This window comes from Podarcis vaucheri (genome assembly GCF_965113315.1).
Source record: "Podarcis vaucheri genome assembly, chromosome: 6".
NCBI lineage: Eukaryota > Metazoa > Chordata > Lepidosauria > Squamata > Lacertidae > Podarcis > Podarcis vaucheri.
The window spans coordinates 37,217,870-37,241,103 of NC_138764.1; positions in this window are offsets into that span (position 1 = coordinate 37,217,870).

Genomic DNA, 23,234 nt, shown 5'->3' on the forward strand with positions numbered 1-23,234 from the left:
TATATGTATGTGAAAGACAACAAACAAACAAACAATTTGTTTGAGGACAACCAACTTACCACTACAAATAAAGGGCAATATAACAAGAATTGGGTTCAGAATTTGTCTATCCTCCACGGGCCATTTTGACACATGAGTAAGCATGCTCACCAGATGAGCACCTGAAGCCATATCACACCAGGTAGCTCAAAATTCAAACCAGGAGAGCAGACAGAGGCTTCTAACCTAATCCGTGATCCCACGGGGCCAAGATCAGAGATCTGCTGCCTTCTCTTTTGACAGTTTACTGTCAAAGAGCAGGCAGAGGCTTATCGCGAACCTTAGTGGCTAAGCACCCAATTGCTAAGTTCAGATATAAATGAACCTCTGATCTTAGTACTGTGACACTTGGTGCTAAGGTTGGAGATAAGAGGTCCCTTATCTCTGATCTTAGCACTTACTGTTTAGATCAGAAAGGACAGATCTCTGTGCCTGATGTCATAAGACTCTGGGTGACTGACAGGCCTCACGAACCAAATTCAGATGCTAGGCAGGCCTAATTAGACTCACAGCCTGGAGGTCCCCATGTTTGCTTTCTCCTTCTCTGTTTGGAAGGGGGTTGTTTGTTCTCTAACCACTTTAGCTATCTGTCTTTTGATGAAATTGCTATAAAACTATTCTACTTCATTCTGCATGCCTCTGTCTCTGCCTGTGTTTATCTGTGTTGGCATATAGCTGACAGATTTTTGAAACAACAAACCATTTTCCAGTGGCAAGAATTACTGTAGAGCTTTGATGAAAGTGGTGAACCTATCTGGGTTGAAAGTCAAGTTTCTAAAACACCATTGAAAACAATATATATATATATATCTCCTCTTTTCTCTCTCAGATTTCCATAGCTTCAAATTGTTTTATTCTATTCTACCAGTAAGTCATATCTTTGCATCGTCTTTGATATCCAAGTACATTAGCAAATTGGGGAGAAATGATGCAATACGATTTGCATTTGTTTCATGCACTTTCTTTATGAATGACATTGAAACCCTGGCTGTCATTGACTCTAGAAGTTTGTGAAATATATAGTGATTTTGCATGCCATAGCTCGGCTGAATGATAGCACTATTAAAATGGGAAATTGATGTTGATTGTTGGAGGGATGTGATTGCATAGCTCCCTGTGCCTTCTCTAGGTATCCTTCTATTTTCATATCAGCTGCCCAATGGGTACTATATGATGATGATAATGTCACTTAAAAAAAGCAATATGTCACAAAGTCAGTCATTCTGGAAATAATATTTCAGCGTTGCAAAGGTATTGCCGTGGTGGGAAGGAATAAAATATGTGTCTCCTGGCATTGAGTAGACAACAATGTCTAAAAATATATTAACTTCCTCCAGCAGTATAAGTAAAAGTAGGTTGAATCGCCTCCCCACCTCATTTCCACCCACACCCCCCCCCCCAGAAAGGCAAAGACAAAAAAGTGCAGCTGTAAGTGTGACTTCTCTGGGGTGCATCCATGAAACACATTTAATTAGTGCTGTGCTGAAAATTTCTTCTGAGCCTGCCTCCCCGCTACCATTTCCCACCAATTGATGAAAAATTAAATTGTATTTGAAAATTATAGGGGGAGGGGACATTGGTGAAATATCCGTGGGTGGGATGTAGGGATTTTGTTGCGCTTGCTTGCTTACCTTTTGAAGTTGCCAGGGGAGTTTGTGGGTGTCTATAGATCATCTTTCAGGTGATTTTCTGTATTGTATGGCTTCCCCAGGAGCCCGTGCGTCTTAAAAACCACATGACATCCTTAGCTGGGCCTTCCTGTAAGCATGGGAAGACAGGAAGGCTGCCTAACCTGTGGCTGGCAGCTGCTTATGTTCGAAAAAGTGAAGTAATTTCCGTGCTATTTTTCTAGAAGTAGAAAATTCCATGAGTGCCTCCCTTGTTCTCTTATATTGGCAATGGCGCCCACTTGAGTTCTAGCAAGTTTCAGCTGGGGAAAAAACAGAGTACAGAGTACAGAGAACGTTGGTGACTTATGGAAGTCAGTGTGATGGATCAGCAGAGTTTGAGGAGCCCTAGCAGAATCTGCAGATACTTCCTGCTCCCAGCAGAACAGCTTCTGCCAGACTTCTTGGTTAAGGGGAAAACTCCTCTCCCATACAGTTCAAAGTAACAAAGTGTTTATTGTCTCCCGACGCAAGACAAAGCTGAGCACGGCTATCTGCTATACACAGTACTTCTGGTCTTTGATGTAAAGATTAATACATACAAAGAGATCCGCCTTACACTGTTCACCATACTAGCTAATGCTACTGTGTAAAACCCACAACCTCTTGCCCTGACTCTCACAGATGCAGAGTCAAACCCTGACAGCAAACAGGACAGGACGCAGACATAAGGGAAGCAATGCCCTAGAGACTATTATACCCATCTCTACATGCAGGTGTATTTCCTGAAGCAATGAGAGGGTGCCAGCCACACCCTCGACCTCGCCGGTGTTGCTATGGTAACCTGCTGGCACCTGGCACCCCATTCTCAGAACATCCCAGTGTGGGGGATGTGCTCCTCAAGACATGAGACCAAGCACTGTGCAATTTAACCCATTGTTCACATTACAGCAACAGTGAATACTTCTACATACTTTGTATCTGACAGTGGCTGGAGTGGTAGATTGGTGGCACTCCGTTGACCTCCCGTCAGCTGTGTCACTGCTGTTTACCAAGAGGTGGGTGGGGAAGGGAGACGGGGCGGCAAGATTGCTAGTAACTCATTCCTCCCACTCTTCCTCAGCAATGACCTGATTCAGGGGTTGTATTCAGTGAACGTGTCCCATTACTACTTCAGCACTTTAAACTGGGCTTAGAAGTAAATAGGCAGCCAGTGGAGATCTCTCAAAACAGGTGTAGTGTGAACTTTATCAGGTTTTTTCTCACCATATATTCAAATACTGAGAAAAAGCCAATCAAATGTGGCTCACTCTTCTCAAAGTTCCAGTTGCCCACATCGTCCATCCCATTTCCACTGGGTTATCTCAGTCCCTGTCACATTCTTGTTTCCCTTCCACTATTGCCCGATTGAAGATGTAGATTTCAAGCTAAGCTGAGATACATTCCTACTACCGATGTAATCTATCACCTTTATTTCTGGTGTATAGCAGAAATATTCAAATTGAGTGGTAAGGACGCCTGGGGAGCAAAGCAATCAAACAACAAGTTAGTTTTGGCCTACATTTAGGATGGAACGTTACCAGCACATTTTGTTCCTGAGCTAAAGTTCTAACAGAAAGATATAACTGAACATCAAAATGTAGCTTCAGTTTATTTAACAGCAAGCATTGCTTTCGTTGCTAAAAAGTTAAATAGCCTTCGCTGCTTGTTTGAATTACAATATTGTAAAATACTGTTATTTTATCTATACTAGAAAATATCTTTTTGAGTTATCTGCAAATAATCCAACAATCCGATTTATTTTCATAAATGCCTCTGCTAATAACATTCCTTCTTAGTAAAATGAATTAAACATGAAATGCAGGAGCTGAATTATCTGACCTGATACATTTAAAACCAACACACAAAATTATTGTGATGCATTCAATCTCATATTGTTAAGAAGATGAAATACAAAAGTTGAAAGAATTGAGCCACAGAAATTTAAAATATCCCCCTCCCCCAAAAAAAACCATTACACACAAATAGTTCAGTGTATAAGAGCCCAATCCTATACTTGAGACCACCAGCTGAGGAGCCATAGGGTATAGTGGAAGCTCTTCGACACTATTAAAATATCCAGTATGCCACCAGCACAAAATGGATGCCAGTGGGACAGCCCAAATGGGGAGTCCTGTATAGCTTTAAAGGGAAAACATACGTCACATCCTAAACTTCCCCAGATCACAGCTATTCTTCTGTCGACAATGCAAGTTTACACCAGTTGTAGACCAGGTGCAAAAAGATTTCCCGCAGTTAATCCACTGTTGTCGAGTTCTTTTTTTCAAAGCCATCCTGCTCCACCTACATCAGCACCCAATTATAGCACACCACTGTATGTGAAGCCCAAACAGAGAGCTCATATCTAGCCTAGGAAGACTTTCTGTCTGTATCTCTCTGGCCCATCTTGTGCACACTTAGAGCCCACAACGGCAAACTGTGGAGAAACATCACTGTGCATACAAAGAGACCGCTTGGGTTGGAAGCGATGTCCCTGATTTCCATGGGTTCCCTGCCCTGGCCCCCAAAAGGTCAGCCGAACATTTGAGACAAGAGAGAGGGGGCAACGGATCACTCCAGGACCCCCCCTACACTAATCAATCACATAATTCTGACTTTAATAAAGGCATATCCACATAGGTTTATATACATGTCTAAGGCTGCGTGCACACCATACATTTAAAGCACATGACTAACCCACCAAATAATCATGGGAGCTGTAGTTTGCTATGGGTGCTGGGATTTCTAGTTCTGTGAGGGGCTAAACTGCCGCTCTCCAGATTCCTTGAGAGAGATTGTGTTTTAAATGTTTGGTTGTTGTTGTTTAGTCATTTAGTCGTGTCCAACTCTTCGTGACCCCATGGACCAGAGCACGCCAGGCACTCCTGTCTTCCACTGGTCAAACTCATGCTGGTAGCTTCGAGAACACTGTCCAACCATCTCGTCCTCTGCTGTCCCCTTCTCCTTGTGCCCTCAATCTTTCCCAACATCAGGGTCTTTTCCAGGGAGTCTTCTCTTCTCATGAGGTGGCCAAAGTATTGGAGCCTCAGCTTCAGGATCTGTCCTTCCAGTGAGCACTCAGGGCTGATTTCCTTCAGAATGGAGAGGTTTGATCTTCTTGCAGTCCATGGGACTCTCAAGAGTCTCCTCCAGCACCATAATACTGCAAATGTTTTGGGACTAGAAGAGGAGCCACCTTATTCTCTGTTCTTCAGAAGATGGTATGGGATCTAGAAGTGCATTTTGCAAAAAACAAATACAAAAAAACCACACCAAACCCTAACCCCATCTTGGATTGCCATTCTCTTTGATGAAGTTGCTGTCACCTAGCACTAAGTGTTTAGTGCTCACAGAACATACATAGGCACCTAAGACAGTATGAAGTCATTTCACTGGCAAATGTAGCAGTAGTACTCCTGTGTGCTTGTAATCCTTCTGCTCCTGCACTAAGGATCACACCCCAATGCTCCAATTACACATTGCTGAAGGCAATGTGTATTATGCGGTCATTCATTTACTCTTTGGAAGTCTGTACTGGCTTCCAAAGAGGCTTTTCTAGTAAACTAACTTAAGACAGCTTTTCTTTTTTAAACCGACCAATTAAAAAAACCAAAATAATAAAAAACCCTAAAAGCTTAATACCTAAACTCCTAATGGATCCAGAATTTAAGTGCTACAAAGTCACATACTTTCCCCCATACATATATTGAGCCTTGTGTGGTGACTTTGTTCCACTCCCCTGCTAATACTAATTCCCATTTATTGAAAAATCCTGGATTAAAATACTCAGGGAAAACCATTGAAAAACCAGCGCAAGAACTATAAGAACAAGAGAGCAACCTGTTTGCAAATGAATCCCTTTCAGGCTCAGTGTTCTGCATTGCATATTGGTAGAAAAGTGACGCGTATTGTTACCTTATGCATAAATCACATCTTTCTCCCATTCTGTATTCACCAGGATGTGTGTATGTGTCTTAAGGACAATGAATGGTCCTGTCTCTCTTGCAAGTGCATTCCATCCTGTTTTCATGTAGCATTTGAAAGGAAAAATCCCAAAATAGTCACATGGTTTCAGTGGAATTAGACAGATAGATATAGTATTTACAAGGCGCTTCCCCCCTTCCGTTTTTTATAGTTTCAGCTGCTTGGAGCAGCTAGAAAGTGCGACACATGGTGAAAATCATATCTAAAATATCCTGGAAGCATTGATATGTAACAATGTGTTGTCCCTTCTTGGATAATCTTATGGCAGAAAATATGGCTGCCACCACAGATACAAGGAATCGGCTATCTCCCACCCTGCCGCCCGGTGCTGTTATGCAGGATACATAGGTGCCAACTTCCTGGGGCCCTGAGCACCCACAATATTCCCCATGAAGGGGCCAGGCACCCTTCATGGGGAATATTGTGCCAGTTTTTGTGTGCCAGGGCCATGCACGCTGCATAGCACCCATGGTCCTAGGCACCCACGGTTGCGGGGCCAAGTTGGCACTCCTGGCAGGATAGGGCGGCACATCATTACATGCTTTTCAGTGAGCACAGCAGGAAGTGCCAAGGTTTCTAGTTGCTCCAAGCAGCTTGAAACTGGAAAGAGAAAGGGCAGCCCTTTGGCCACTTTGCAGAAATGTATGTAAGTAGCTGTAACCTCCAAACATCTTCTATGATAATATGGTCCAACATGCACCAAAACAGTCGCTTGAAACTTTGGGCCGAATGAAATCATTGGTCACCTTGAGTGTGTGTGTGTTGTGTGGCTTCACCCTGTAGAATTTTGACATCCAGCTTTTTCACCTTTTAGTCTTTGACTGTGCGATCAGCAACATAAAGTTCTTTCTTACTTCTTTCAGTCTCCAGGTCAGGTTTATTTTTTTTTAAGAGCACACAGAAAATACAAAGACCGTGACCCTGAAAACTTCCCCTGCCCCCTCGGTTGCCAAAAAAGTAAGAGAACAAAGCTTTGTTTGTCAGTCAATCTTTCTGAGCACAAAATCTCATGTGGCAGCTGCTGCCTGGATCTATCGAGTTGCCCAAGGTTGCAAATAGTTGTGATAGGCCATGATAGACTGGGAAGCTCTGATCCCTCTTTGAACTGAATGGGGAGGACTGTACTTTCCACGCCAACCCATCTTCCAGCCTCTTTGAATGGGGGACTGCAGCTACCTGGGGAATTGTGTCTATAGCCTTTCAAGTCCCAAGCTTAGCCTGCTGTTGGTTGCTTTCCAGAGGAGAAAAATGTCAATTATGAAAAGAGTGGCCCATGAAACTACTTCTGATTGATGATGGTTGCTGTGCTTAGCACTACGGTTAATGGTATTATGAGCATTTATTTAGCTCCACTGAAAGAAAGCCTTTTCAGAGATTGATTGTGTGACAGTCAGTGGGGCTGTGTTGTTGTCTTTGAGGCCTCACGGCTTCCTTGTCTTGTCCTCAAGTGGATAGGACAGCACACTGAGAGCCAGTGTGGTGTAGTGGTTAAGAGCGGTAGTCTTGTAATCTGGGGAACCGGGTTCGCGTCTCCGCTCCTCCACATGCAGCTGCTGGGTGACCTTGGGCCAGTCACACTTCTTTGAAGTCTCTCAGCCCCACTCACCTCACAGAGTGTTTGTTGTGGGGGAGGAAGGGAAAGGAGAATGTTAGCCGCTTTGAGACTCCTGAAGGGGAGTGAAAGGCGGGATATCAAATCCAAATCCAAATCCACAACATTACACACCCTGCTTCTAGGGTATTAATGGCTACTAGTCATGATGGCTACACTCTGCCTCCGTGCTTCTATAATATCACTTACTGAAAACCACCGGAGGTGCTTAGGTTCTACTTGAGAGTTTCCACCAAGCATCTGGGCGGCCACTGTGAAAACAGGATGTTGGATTAGATGGGCTACTGGACTGAGCTAGTAGGCTCATCTTATGTTCCTATGCTGGTATAGGGTGAGGCAGGTTCCATGGAACTTAGAATCCCAACTGTGTTGAGTTCCAGCTTTGGTGGAGGTTTACACACACAGCCTTTCTCCCTATGCACATCCATGTGGGCATTGGGACCTGCACGGTAGCATTGCGCCCCCTTCCCCACTGCTACCCCTTTAAACACAAGGATCCTCTCCATGTGATTTAACCCCTGGAAGGTACTGAAGTCTCCAATGCTCACAAAATCAAGCTTTTGCTTGCCTGGGGAACTTACAAAATGGAAGAGCGAGGACACCGCTTGATCAATGCACACTTGACCTGATGGAATTTGCGGCCATGCCATGTGGCAGCCCATGACTGTAAAAGGAGATCAGACAGAATGATGGAGGAGAAGACTATCAAAGTCTGCTCGTCATGATGGCTGTATGCTACTTCTAGGTTCAGAGACAGATTGTTATCCTCTCCATGGCTTGACCAAAGCAGGCTGGTGAGCCAAATGGGGAGGCCTAGTGGGCTCAGACTGGAGGTTCTCCACTCCTTCCGTGTGCCTAGGAATCCTAGTTGCAAAGGGCAAACAACAGAAAGAGGACTGTTGCCCTCATACCCTCCTTCTGGGTTTCATGGAGGTATCTGGTAGGTCAATGTGGTACCCTGGGGAGCTGAACTAAATGGAGCATTGTTCTAATCCAACAGGTCTCTCCTCATGCTCTTATGAACAGACAGAGTGGTAAACAAAAATAGTCCAGAGAGAATCTGAGTCTATGCTTATGATTTCAAGACAGGCATTGCAATTGCTATTTTTTTTAAATGAATACTTTGATGGATGAGGTAGTTGTTTGACTAATGAGGCAAAGCACACTGTTCAAAAACAGGCAGCATTTTCAGCCCCATAGGGAGGCTGAACTGGGCTCTTATATGGTCACCATTCCTTAGTGGTCATTAGGGTCACACGTCAATCGTGTCTGTAAGAAAAAAAGTTGGGCAGGAAGCTGCTCCTCTGATCAGTTAAGGGGGATGACTGTTTAAAGTGAACCACTCATCTTATTCCCAGTTTAAATTAGTGCATTAAAGTAAACTTTTTTCCCACACAGGTGTCCTGGCAGCCTGCATCATGTTAAAGGGTGCTTAATCTGTACTGCAGCCTTGCATGGATTTGCTCTACACTATATAGTTCATTTGGTGAAGGGGCTGCTCGGCCCTGTGGTAGAGCACACATTGTATGCATAGAAAAACCCAGGTACTATATCTGGGGTATCCACTAAAAAAGAAGAAGAAGAGGATCAGGTGATGGGAAAGAGCTTTTTCTCTCTGAAAGCCTGGAGGGCTGCTGTCTATCAGGCATTATCCGCACATTTAAAGCAGTGCCATATCACTTTGAACAGTCAGCACCCTTAATGAACTACAGTTCCCAGGTTTCTTGTGGGGGAAACCATGCTTGTTTAAAGTGGCACAATGCTGCTTTAAATATATAGCATGGGGCCTCAGAGTAGACTGTAAGTGGGCTAGATGAAAAGATAGGCAGCTTTTTGTGTGTTCTACCATTTGCATTTGAATTCCTTGTCCATGGTGATTGACACAGGGCAACTACTGTAGTAAAGCTGGCACAGAGAAGTTATTTTCATGTACCCAACATCCTATTTAAACATGGCCTTAAACAAGTTCCAAGAAGTCAATTTTTTAAAATGACACTCCACCTAGAATAGCAGATTCTGTGGTTGGAACCGTTTACTCAGTCAATCTGTGGATATTTCCGAGACATCTATTATTGCAGCATTTATTCCTCCTGTGGATGTATCTTTTAATTTTAGAAATATTTGAAAAGAATTGATTAAATCTAAAACCATACTGATGGGGGAAAGAAGTTAATAGAAACATTAATACATACAACTCTAATAGGATTTGAACTCACAACCTCTCAGATGTGAATTAGACACTTACCCAATAGTGTCTGCAATCTTTCATTAGTGTCCTTGGGAATTTACAGGTGTTAAATTAGGCTCCACTATTGTTCATCAAATGCAATAAAAACATAATGAGAAATACAAGGAAATAAATTAATTCTGGGGGAAAAAATCTAATAAAAGGGCAGCGAAGTTCAAACAAAGCCTGTTCCCTAGTCTCTGCCGAGATATATGAAATGTCAGTAATATTAGTTTTAATACTGCGTGTTATGCTTTGCTGAATGAAATATTTTTATTAGATGAAGATTCTTTTACTTAGTAATTTTTTTCTGTTGCAAAGAGATCACAGTCACACATATTCAACACACACAGTTACAGAGACACAATAGTTCTCTAGGGCATTTAAACTATACCATATCATCATCATTATTATTTTTAAAATCAGAATATAATGTATTTTTTTAAAAAAAGAAAACACCATTAGATATAACAAAGAAAGAACAAAGTATGTTTACAATAAAATTAAAGGGGAAGTAAAAACTCAGCTACTGTAAGGCTGGACAGCATTATCCATTGTAAATTCCTACTCTCTGCATATTTGCAACAGCAAATGCAAACTGGGTTCCACCCAGAGAGTTCTACATGCACTCACATCATTCCATCCATTATCAAGTTCAAAGACTCATTCCAACCAGGCAAAAACACTCAAGAGTGCAGAGTAGGGTTGGGTAGTGTGGCCCGTGAAGAGCCAGATAGAGAGCATTGAGGGCCACATTCAGCCATGAAGCTTCTCATCACCAGATAATACCTTGCAAACTGTCCCTATGAATATACTTTTCTCCTTTTTTCCTCATTTGCGGATTGTGGAGGAAACACATTTGAATATGGATAAAGTTAGCTAAACCTACTCCGGACATACTGTTGCCCTTACTCTTCTTCCCATCTCTTCAAAATGCTTTTGTGCAATTGATGTTGAAACTCTCTCATCAGTTACATAGTCAGTAGATGCTAAATGAACTCATCCTCTGGCAATTCTCTATGTGAAGAAGAAGAAGAAGAAGAAGAAGAAGAAGAAGAAGAAGAAGAAGAAGAGGAGGAGGAGGAGGAGGAGGAGGAGTTTGGATTTGATATCCCGCTTTATCACTATCCGAAGTCTCAAAGCGGCTAACATTCTCCTTTCCCTTCCTCCCCCACAACAAACACTCTGTGAGGTGGGTGGGGCTGAGAGACTTCAGAGAAGTGTGACTGGCCCAAGGTTACCCAGCAGCTGCATGTGGAGGAGCGGAGACGTGAACCCGGTTCCCCAGATTACGAGTCTACCATTCTTAACCACTACACCACACTGGCTCTCAAAGAACACACTTTCTTTTAAAAAATAAAAATAAATTACACATATTGCTTGTAACATACCCTGAATAAAAACAATGTTCAAAGAAACAAAACTGAGAGGCTTTTTCTGCCCTGCTTCTGGTCTGTACCTTGTAATAGAAGTGATGAAAGCGACTGAAGGTGACCCTGCGACCAGCGCTGGTAGAATTATTTAAATTTTGCACCCACAGAGTAAATCCTCCAGAGGCCTAGCCCTACTCTGCCATCAGCTTTGGCCCATCCAAGTCTACTCCCTTGACCTGACTTAGTTGCAGCCTTGGGGATTAGGTCATCCTGGTTTTTTGTTTTGCTTCTTTCGGTGTTGTTGTTTAAAAAAGAAATCCTAGCAATCTTTCTAAAAAATATGCTGCCTGTGGAGCTGTGGCCTTTCAAAGTGACCTATAATATTTAACAACTCTAAGGCCAAATCCTCTCTGCTACATCAGTGCAACCTCATTGACACGAGCCCTGCCAGTAGCTGTTGCAAGGAGTAATTCATACACCACCTCATCTGCAGTGGATCATATTTTGTTGAACTCTAATTGATCTCGGCTTTTCTTTCATGTATTCTACCAGGCTAATATATTCAATGCATATGGAATCAACTGTCTCACTGCTTCCGAGAGAAGAGTTCACCTCTTTTCTTTTGAACCCTAGCTATTATCCCGGCTGAAAATCGCGGAGTTTTCATTCCCATCACACTTTTGTGTCTTCTTTTGTTTGTCATAAAGTCATTTTTAAATTTTTTTTTGAAACTGTTCATTTGCTCTTCGTTGTTGAAACAGTTTGTCCTTCACTTGCTTTTTCTTTTCTTTCTTTCTTTTTTTGAAGAAAGAAAGAAAAAAAGCAAATATTTTCCTTTTGTTTCTTCATTTTACCTCATGGTCTCCATCTTGGATTTCCACCTATACACGTCTAGCAGGAATGTTTATTTGGTGGTCTTTATTTATTTCACTCCTTAATTGCCTTATACAAAAGTCTCAAGGCGACTGGTGAGAAGAGAAATTATGCAAGTCAAGAGCGAAACATCTACAACAACATATGCAATTTTAAAACACAGCAGCAGGAACCAACCACAAGTGATCCTGCGGATAATGTCAACACACGATTAATCAAACCCCCACATCTTCCCAAGCACATAAACACAATCACATTAAAATACCCTGCTAAATTTGCTTCCAGCTGAAAGAGGTACATCTTCACTTGTTACCTAAAAGAAAACAGTGACGTAGTTCAATGTGGGGGTGAATGTTACACAGATGTGGAGCTGTCACCTAAAAGGCCCTTCCATAGCCCCTGGTGCTACGCACTTCACCAGCTGGGGTTTATCCTCTGATCTTAAAGTATGTGCAGATTGGTATGTGAGAAGGCATTTTCTTGGATATTTGGGTCCCAGGTCATTCAATACCTTGAACTGGGCCTGGAGAGCAAGTGGCAACAGTGAAGTTGTTTTAAGATGGGAGTTATATGTGCGTGGCCTGTCACTACATGTTGGAAACATGCCCGGGAAGGCCACCAACTTCCCAAGTCATCAGGGTGTCTCTCCAGTGGTCCTCCCTGGCTGTAAATCTCCCTCAGTCCAGAGAGACCGGTGATAAGCGACCCCTCTCTCCTGAGAGGAGCACGGTCATCTTCTGGCATATCATAGCAGAAGATGGACTCAATCAGTAGCTCTAAAACTACTTTATTTACCGTCTATAGATACAAAGACTCCATCAGCATGTCTGTGCTCTTTGAGTACCAGTACAGAACAGCAACACTTTCAGAAGTGAAACCAACTTCCAACAGTACTCAGACTTCCTGTCTCACGCTCTCTCAGACACTCACATGATGTACACAAAACATAGTAGAACAGTACCACTCGCTGGAAGGGATGCGGGTGGCACTGTGGGTTAAACCACGGAGCCTAGGACTTGCCGATCAGAAGGTCGATGGTTGCTCAGTCCCTGCTCCTGCCAACCTAGCAGTTCAAAAGCACTTCAAAGTGCAAGTAGATAAATGGGTACCACTCCAGAGGGAAGGTAAACGGTGTTTCTGTGTGCTGCTCTGGTTCGCCAGAAGCGGCTTAGTCATGCTGGCCACATGACCCGGAAGCTGTACGCCGGCTCCCTCAGTCAATAAAGCGAGGTGAGCGCCACAACCCCAGAGTTGGTTACGACTGGACCTACTGGTCAGGGGTCCCTTTACCTTACCACTCGCTGGAGCAGGTCAGATAGAAAAAAATCCTAACACTACTATCAGTGCTCTGGCTGTCACTTTGCAATAGTTGCAATTTCCTGACTGTCTTAAGGAGCAGCGCCATGTAAATCATTCTATAGCAATCCAGCTTGGACATTAGCCAAGCTATCCCTATCCAGGGAAGGTTGTATTTAGCATACTAGTCAAAGCTGGGCAGAGGCACTCCTGGCCACCTGGGTATCCTGCGTCAACAATGGCACGAGGAGCAGCCCCAAATTATGTACCTGCTCCTTTCAAGGGGAGCACAGCCATATCAAGATCAGAGTATTTCCCCAACTCCCAGTCATGGGAGCTGCTTGTCCACAACACCTCTGGACTGAGCTTCAGTTTATATGTACCAAATACTGTACGAAGCAAGGCACGGGAGCTTTTTCATCATCGCAAGTACTCAGATCACAGGCGGATCTGAGCAGCAGCTTCGTAATCCATGTACTTGTAGCAAGAAAAGTGTTCGCCCCACATTCCACATATTGCAATGCATCAAACTGATCACCATAAAAGATGCTTATGTTCAAAAGCGCCCAGCCCCCTGTGGCTGAGAAGAATGGTCCTTAATCCAGATGTTGTGGTGCTGGAAAGAAAAGGAGCTTAAATAGAAAAGAAAAGGAAGGAACACAAGTTTCCTTTCAATGCAAAAAGTTAATAAAATAGTTTGACACATAAAGCTTTTTGATGGATGGCTACCTGTAGTGAGGCAGTCCTTTATTCTGTCAAATATACCTCTCCTTTGCAAAGGCCAAGAAATTAAAGAATAGTTTTTCCTCCCCTCTCCCTCTTCTAGGCTACCCAGGGTAATTATGTATTATTAATAATGCAGCACCACAAATGATATTAAATGAACTACATTTGTTAATGTAGATCTTATCTAACTGCTTTTTTCTATCAGTGGACTGTTGCTCAACGGGGGGTACTAATTAGCTGTAATATGTAGAAAGATGAGACAGGAATTCAATCAGATAAATGGCATCTATTTGCAAAAATCCAGGAAGGAGGGCAGGGTGGGGGGGAGCATTCAGGACACTGAGAATTTTCTACTACTACTACTACTACTCTCTCTCTCTCTCACACACACACCCCTCCCACCCACCCACCATAGATTTTTAAGAGTTGGAGGGGGTTTGCAGGGGTCTCTAATGTAATTCACTGCTCAGTGTAGGAAACCCAGAGCTGGCATATCCTCTGCTTGGTTTGCTTTGCCCCCATCCCTCCATTCTTTCTGAAGAAGAAGAAGAAAAGGAACATTTGTAAAAAAATAAATTAATGCTTTTGATTGCTCTCAGGAAATTTTAACCTGTTTAGCAGTCCACGGAAATTTTTCCATGTTCACGGTTCTTGTTAAGATTCCTTGCCAAAAACCAAGAAGATGTCACATTGTTTCCTTTTAATCTAATGAAACAAAAAGCTTTAAAATGTACGTACAGTATCCTTCTCTTCCTGCCTTGCAATTTTAAATTGATTTGTTGTTGCATTTGCTTTAAAACAAAAAGAAAAAAAACCAACACAAGCCAAAAAGAAGCAGGATGTTACCTCTGTGGGTATTGTCAAAGGTATTATTTTAGTTGGGGGTAGAATAGATTGGATACAATTGAACAGACCCCTCATTAGCAATACTTGGCTATTTATTTCACCTGCACAATGTAGCCACTTGCCAATATAACCCTATATCAGTAGCAGTTACACTTCCACTTTGCCAGAACCTTCCTGTCTCTCTCCCACCTTCCCCCCCCAAAAAAAAATCACCATTACATTTAAAGGCACTTTGCACCTTGTAGTAAAACTGTGATGTATGAGTAATGCTTATAGAGGGAAGAAGAAGAAGAAGAGTTTGGATTTGATATCCCGCCTTTCACTCCCTTTAAGGAGTCTCAAAGCGGCTAACATTCTCCTTTCCCTTCCTCCCCCACAACAAACACTCTGTGAGGTGAGTGGGGGCAATGGCGAGAGCTCTAGAAGTTTGGTTTTCAAGTGATGCATGATGGAGTCTTTGTCAGTGGATTTCTAGACTGCTGACTATGGGCGCTGGGTACAATATATCACACTTTCATATCCTCATTTTATTTGTATGCCTTCTTTCCATAGTCAAAACTATGCTCAAGGTGGCTTACAACATGGCAAGCTTTACATAATTACAAACATAACAGAAGTCATAAACAATAAATAAAACACATCAAAAAGTACACAGCCAAAGGGAAACAATTCCCCCATAAATCATAAGATCTAAAACTAAAGATACAACAATAATATCAGTAACAGCAACAAGCTCTCTCAACCCCCCATAAACAATGCTCCAGCCCAAGAATCTGTTCAACAGCTTCAGCTTTTGTAGCTGGAGTCAGTCCGCACTCCACTCTCCCAGGCCAGATGGGAAAGGGCCAGCCAGGCAGGGTGCAGGTCTTCCAGGGCTCACAGCCAAGATGGTCTCATTGAAAACAACACAGATAAAAATGGAAAACAACTTAAAAGCAGCTGCAGTCCTTGTGAAGCCTGTCAAGCTCCGCCCCAAGCCAGGTGGAAGGAGACAAGAGCAGGGCTCTTCAGGCCCTCAGCAGGCCATCACAAGAGGATAAAAATAAGTGGGCAGAAGTGAATTAATTAAGGGTTTCCAGTGGCATAGCATGGGTTGTCAGCACCCAGGGCAAGGCAAGTAATTTGTGCCCCCTAACCCATGGATTTGCGCCCCCTAACCTGTGGATTTGCGTCCCCTAACCCTAACCCCCAGATGTTGCGCCCAGTGCGGCCGGCCCCCCTGCACCCCCCATGCTACGCCACTGAGGGTTTCAACCTCCCACGCGACACAACACAACCGTTGTTTAGTCTCTTAAGTCAAACGTTTCAAAACATTTAACATAAAATGGATCCAGTTATTGCAATAACGTGAGCACAGACTTCAGCAGTTTAGTAAAATGCGCCACGGATATACATTATTTTGGAAAATAAGCTGCAAAGTAAAACAAAAAAACCAAAAAAACCCCTACCAAACCTCATCGTAAAAGTTTGGTAGATATGCAGGAGAAATATTTACATTTATATGCAGCCATATCATGCAATTAAAGTCAACAGATAAACACATCGGCATGTTGAAATAGATGTACAAACGTATCTAGACATATTGCACCGAAACCCTGATATTTCATCCAAATGCAATACTGTATTTCCCAATACTGTATTCCCCGTAGGAGTTTTGCTCAAGGCTATGCTTAGGTATACTCAAAAAACCCTGATAGCTAGTCACTAGGGAAAACATGTTCTTTTACAGATAATTGCTACTGGCAGATAGAGGCCCCGAGAATTTGATGTGCAATAATGTGACCTGACTATGTATTAAACTTGTTTTGAAGGACATGTGTAAAGTAATTTTATATGCATCTCACACACCTTAGTTTTTGGGATTTCACTGTGTTAGCACATTTTTAACAACTTCTCTATATTTAATATCACTGTTAGGGTTTGTCCTAATAGTTCTCAGTCACAAAAGATCTCAGATATATGTTTTTTTTCTTCAGAAAGAATGTGTGTGTGTGTGTGTGTGTGTGTGTGTGTGAGAGAGAGAGAGAGAGAGAGAGAGAGAGGAAATGGAAAGAAAGCAAACCCAGGTGACTTGTGAGGAATATGTAAACAAAGCAAAATTATATTATTGATAATGGAACTGGAAATAAAAATGAGAGAACAGCATTTACTCCCAGGGATTTATGAGGTTAACCATTCCAGTGCAGTGTGCTGCATTTAATCGGAATGCTATCTAGTAGCTGCACATTATGCCTTTGAATTCTATGCTAATCACCACTTTGTTAAATTTTAGGTATGTTTCAGAGATGACTGTTCTACATTTAATGAACTGCATATTTTATAAAAATTAGGATGGATGTAGCTTTTGTTTTTTATTGTAAAGTGGATAATAAGCTAAAAATGCAATTACAGGGTATGGTGAACAAGTATCACAACTGCTAATTACCAGAAATATATAAATTTCTCAGGACTCATTTTATTGCCTCAGTCTTTGCATGGAAACCTAAAATCTAATGTCACTGAATCCCCAGGATATAATTCAAGAGTTTCCACAAATGGAAAGGAGCCTGGAGACTTGTTGAGAGATGTCCTCCATAGCGCAACAAAGCCATCCCCAAATAAGAAAGTTTAGGACTACAATACTGTTAGGTATTGCACAGAAATTAATATAGTGTGTGTGTGTGTGTGTGTGTGTGTGTGTGTGTTCATGACTCAGCAAAGACTCATGAATGGAAAGATTCTGTAAGAGTACGTATTACTATCTGAGGCCAGGATCCAAAAGTCCCTTTCCTGTAGGACTGGAAAGCAATTCCCTAGGGGCGGAATTGCTCATCTCCCACAGGCTGCATTTGTCTCTGCCATAAATACTCTTAAGGGCCATAAACCCCTCTGGCTCGGTTTTTCTCAAGGTACAGGTGACCCTAGAAAGTGCCCCAGAGAACCCCATATGTGCATATAGAAATTCTGTGTGTGACTCTTTGGAATAATGTAGAGATCCATTTGAATAATGTAGGCACCATCCAGGCAAGAGTCTAAAAGGAAACTCCAGCGCCCACACATTGCCTTTATACTTGGGAGCTATCAAAATCATTACGGTCCTTTCGCCACAGAAATCTGGTACACACATAGTCCCAGACAGCTTGATAATGAGAAAACAACTGGACCATAATGCTTCCAGATGACTAGAGCTGCATCAGCTCTATGAGGGAATTGAAGGGCTGTAGGGTTCTCCCCTTCTCACATTTCAACAAGGCTTAGAGGAGAATTATATCAAATTATAATGGGGTGGCCATGGCAACCAGGCCGCATGAAAAGGGATGAGGCTAAGGGACGAAACTGCGCTTTAAGGCCTTAATTAAAGTGACACTAGGAATCTCACGTGCGTCTTTTACAACTGTTGACTTTTAATGTCGGGAATGAGCCAGCTCCAAGCAAAGATTTGCAGCCAACTGCAGAAAGCAGCCAGGAACAGAGAAGCTTAGATTTTACTCAGGCAGGAGAGAGATGGCAGCCACAGACTTCGGCTCTTCATGACCTTGAACAGCAAGCTGATAAGGCAGTAGCTGAGAGAAGGCTGGAACACAGCCAAAGCTCTCAAAAAGCACAAACAGACTCAGAGACAGCCTCTCAGAACAGGAAGAGGCTGGAGCTGACCCACTAAGTCTGAAGAGTCGGTGAATGGGAGGGCTGCTAGATTAAGGTTACCAGACGTCCCTGTTTCCTGGGGACAGTTCCCGGATTTACAAATCAGTCCCCATACAAAATCAATTGAAGTTGAAAAGTGTCCCCAGATTCATTGAAAAAAATCTGGTAACCTTATGCTAGGTAGGAAGCAAAACAAGAGACACAAGGGTCGTAAATTCAATATCTTCTGTCAACACCGGAAGGAGTCTTCAGAAGGGTCATCTTGAGTGATGATGCTGGAAGCTTTGTTTTTGCCATAAACCCTACTTTTTAATTACCTACACTTACTGTGTTATCAAGCTGGGAACCTGGACTCCTGACATTCAATTCCAGTAAGCCCTTTCCACCAGCTTTTAAAATGTTCTCCGTCGTGTTTTCTTCATCCTTCCAGGGGTGATTTTATGTACTAAAGACCAAATGTTCTTCAACTGGTGGGTCAGAATCCACTACTAAGTTGCAGTTGGACCTGAAGTGTGTTGCCACCATTCAAATATGTGGTAAGAAAAAATAGGGTGGGTTCCCAGATGGTTGTTGTGCTGAAGGTAGGTCAGGTCTTTAAAAAAGTTTGGAGATTATTGCTCCTGGCCCCATTTCCAGCTATGGGCCTGTGCCATTGATGTAATGCACCCCACTTTAATGCCATTTCTTGCAATGGGTATGTTAAAAATGAAGATGGAGCTGTTACTATCTTTCAAATCATCTTTCCTACTTTTCAAGGTGCTCAACATCCAAGGCTCAGTTTACATGCCTTCTGGCCAAAATGTAAGAGAGCCCTAGCGCAATCACTCAAAGAAGCCCGGGAACACCTAAGCATTGTCAAACTGTTCACATACAGCTTCGCAGCTGTGCTGTGATTCTGTTTTTGCTGAGCACATCCTGAAAGCCAGCTCCATTCATTGTTAGAAAGAATATGACAGCTGCTGCCTACACTGAGGTTTTGCAATTTTTTCTTTCTTTAAAAAAACCTGATTATACTATTGTATTTCTATATTGTTGCTTGTAACCCACCCTGGGGCCTTATGGCGAAAGGTTGGTAAGAAATCCAATAAATAAATACCACTCTATGTAGGATAAACAAGCTTTGCTGTAAATATTCCCAGTACGCCACAGAAATATACAGAGTAAATGTTCCAAATACAATACAGAAATATAAAGAAAGTGTACTGAATTTTTCACAAAACTGAAAGATTGGACATACCAAAACAATTTAATTTTGACCCCAAATTATTATCCAGTGCTATTTTTCTAGAAAAAGAGGTGCTGGAACTCACCTCCCATGCTCTCTTAAAATAGCAATGGTGTCCACCTGAGAGATGCCGGAACTGATTTCCAGCGAGTTTTGGCTGAAAAAAAATCCCTGGTGATACCCTGTTTCATCCTGTCCCTGATGGGCAAATATAAGCTGAAGAAATCCAAGGGAGCATGTCCACAATGTCGCCAAAAACATGGACTGTGGATACTGAACACAAGCAGGGCTAGTCCCAAGGCATTTCTCAAGCCCAAGTAGCTCCATAGACTGATTCAAGAGTCACACTCCCTGCAACTTTGCAGCGGATGTTGGGATGAAACTCTTAGGTCATACTGAGCTTCACTGAAACTCTTAACACAGTATATAGCTCCCCAAAGCTACTACATAGCTTGTTTGTGTGACTGATCAAGCCCCTCAATATGAGTAAATTCAACATTTGAAATCCATCCCACCCTTAAGGAAGCTTTGGCTTTATACTATGTGGGTTTGTTCTATATAATTACATATGTTATCTTAAGACTTGTGAACCTGAAGGCTGATTCCGGTCTGAGGAGATGTTGTTTTGCAGCACAGATAATGTTTTACTCGATTTCTGCTGAGCAGCTCTTCAAAAACTTTGTGCCGGGGCAAAGGAAGAGGGGAGGATTGTCCATTCGATGTTAATGATGCAGAGTTGAGGATGGCATCACACTGCAGGATGAAGAATACACAGAGCTTGAGAATCCCTAGGAAAAGTCTTGAAGTGCATCTTTAGAACAAGCGCTCTTCACAACATTCTAGGAATGCAAAATTCCCCAGGAAAAAAATAGCCATTATTCATCTGCCTCTGGTACTTTTAAGTATATCCAATTGAGAAATATCCACTGTGCACCATCAAAGCTGAGCTTAAAAAAAAAAGGCTAAGTAAAATAAAAAAAGAGATCAGGATAGTTTAAGGCCAACAGAAACCCCGAAGCCCTGTTATGATGATATTCTGCAAAAAATGAATTGTTATTGAGGTAGCAAAACTGGATCTTCGGCAACTACTTTTGTGCAAGATGAATTTTTCGGTTTTCACAATTCCATCTCCCCATTGGCAAACTGCAAAGTTAGCCTTCATGTTTTTGAAATCACATCAGGATTTACAACTGTTTTAGCCAGGTTCTTCAATTCCCAATGCTGAATGATAGCAAGAGAATGGCTATTGCTTCTCTTATTTTTCATTTTGCAAAGGTTTAGTGGCTCAGGCTCCCCCCCCTCGCCCCCAAAGGAAAAGAAAAACATGGCACATTTTACCCCCTAACAAAGCAATAAATACATATATGCCGGTATGCAAACCTTTGAAGGAAGACGGTCCTAGGAAGCCAGTGAAGGGCTAAACACAGCTTAAATAAAACAAGTCACTTTTTTTTTTTGTTTACATATGGTGGTGATAACAGCAGGTTACCTGACAAGCCATGTCAAGTAAGACAGAGAGGTGGCACCAGACCATTAGCAAATAAAGGATTAAGGAAGCGCTAGCAGGTTAGGGCCTCAAGCTCAGCAACGATGAGATTCTGCTAAAGCAGCTTCAAGCCTGAGGCAGGGTGATAAAAGCTGACTATTGCAAAAAGAAAACCAGACCTGTCACCACCATCGCTCAGCTATGCATGTTTGGAGCAGGGAAATTACAAAAGGCTGGGCCAGGTCTCTATTACAAGGCAGGCTGGCAATTCTCAACCATTTGCTCACAAATTTTTGCAAATCCTATGGCAATGTGACTCACGTATTTGCCTGACTGAAACATGTATGTCCCCTAACAAGTGTGTGCCACGGTGGAACTCTTCTGGATCCAATGCATCAAAACAGGGCATGCATGTTTTTATTTATTTCAGCTGTGATGGGGTTGCTACTCCAATCTGACAGCTTAAAGTGGTAAAAGTTCTTAGTAAGGCTGCTTGAATTGCCAGTTAAAAAGTAAAAGCTGCATACACCGGACCCTCCAAGTGTCCCTCTTTTTCAGGGACAGTCCTGGATTTACAGAAGCCATCCCGGTTTCTGATTTGATCCTGAAATGTCCCGCTTTTCCTTAGGACATCCCTATTTTCATCAGAGAAATGTTGGAGAGTATGAAGTTAGGCAACTCCCGAGCCAAGGAGATAAGTAATTGTACAATTTTGGTGTGTATACCACCAAAGGTTGCATTTCAGCCTGATGAAAAAGAGTCTTTTTTAAACACCTGTTTGGTGTGTTTAATAGGTTGAATCCATGTATGGTTTCTCAGAAGTAAGCACTAATTGAGTTCACTGGAGCTTGCTGCAAAAGTAACAACACCTAAGGTTGTAGTCTTAGAATCAAAGCATGCAGTTGGGAATCAGTTGGAAGTTTTATTAATAGAATGCCACAGATTTCTTTATTATTATTTTTAGAAAATACAATTTTGGGGGGCTTGTGTAAGTGTTAACAGACTCTGACAATCCATGTAAATTTTGTCTGTGGCATAATATGGATCTTTTCTCTAGGCCTTAGGAGCAAAGTCACAACTGCATGTGATAGCATAATTGGATCAGGTCATTTGTCATGGAGGTTGTTGGAAGGAGAAACAAATAACCATTCTGAGGGCCATAAATGCAGGACTGTACATGACAAAAAATTATGTCTATCATAAATTCTGATTTAAAACGGATTAAACCTAGTTTAGGTTTTCCAAACCTTTGGGTAGATAATTTCAGTGAGACCTCTTAGAAGAACATTGCACCTGAGAAGTAAACTTATCCAATTAACATTCATGCCCAATGCCCAATTAGATAGAAAAATAGATAGATAGCTATGCCAAATTCTTTGTATATTTGTGTGTACATATGTAAGCTAATGGGAAAATAGTTTCAAAAACTGAAAGGGAAAAGGTCCTATCTAAAGGTCTTGAATAAATTTCAGGTTAAAAGTCTGTGTGTGTGTGTGTGTGTGTGTGTGAATATGTAGCCTGAGTTACACTAACTTAAATCAGGAAATATATTTACTGAGATTTCATATAATTATGTTGCAGTATCATGCTGGGACTAGACTTCATAGCTAGCTAGTAAAAAGGTGTAGATATCATGTCCAGACATAATTTGTAGATCCCAGGAGGGGCTTATCTACAACTCTGCCAGAACCTACTGCTAAACTTTGGTAAAAAAAAAAAAAAAAAACCCACCCTCCAATCATGACTCCTCCTCTTCCTTGTCTATCAAGCTGTAACTTTTTCTTTTTTTGCTCTCGTCAGCTGAATCCACCTACATCTCATTTTCTTTATTTTCCTCCTTCCAAGTTAGTCTCCTATACAGTGCATTAGAGGAACACTATCGTGCAAGCAAATCCAGTAGCTTTCAGAATTGCACTTTTTATTAAGTGCTGGTGTTTTTGTTTTGTTTATTAAACTGCTCGTACGGAATTATTCAAAAAGCAGACTGTAGGGCTGTAGAACTAGATAATTTAACCTGGGAGTAAGTTTCATTGCATTCTGTGGGACTGACTTCTGAGCAGAAATGCAAAGGATTGCTCTGAAAAGGTTGCAGCTTTAAGGACTAAATAATGAAATATTCCACTGGAAAGTGTACCTTTTCTTTTTTTAAAAAAATGAAGAACATTTTCACATGTATCGATGTCTCGGAAGCAGATGTCTCCTTGACGTGTGCATTCAATCTGTTGGTGGTGACCTTGCCGGGTGAAGCAGTTGTTTGAAAATGAGTTTTTTTGCCTC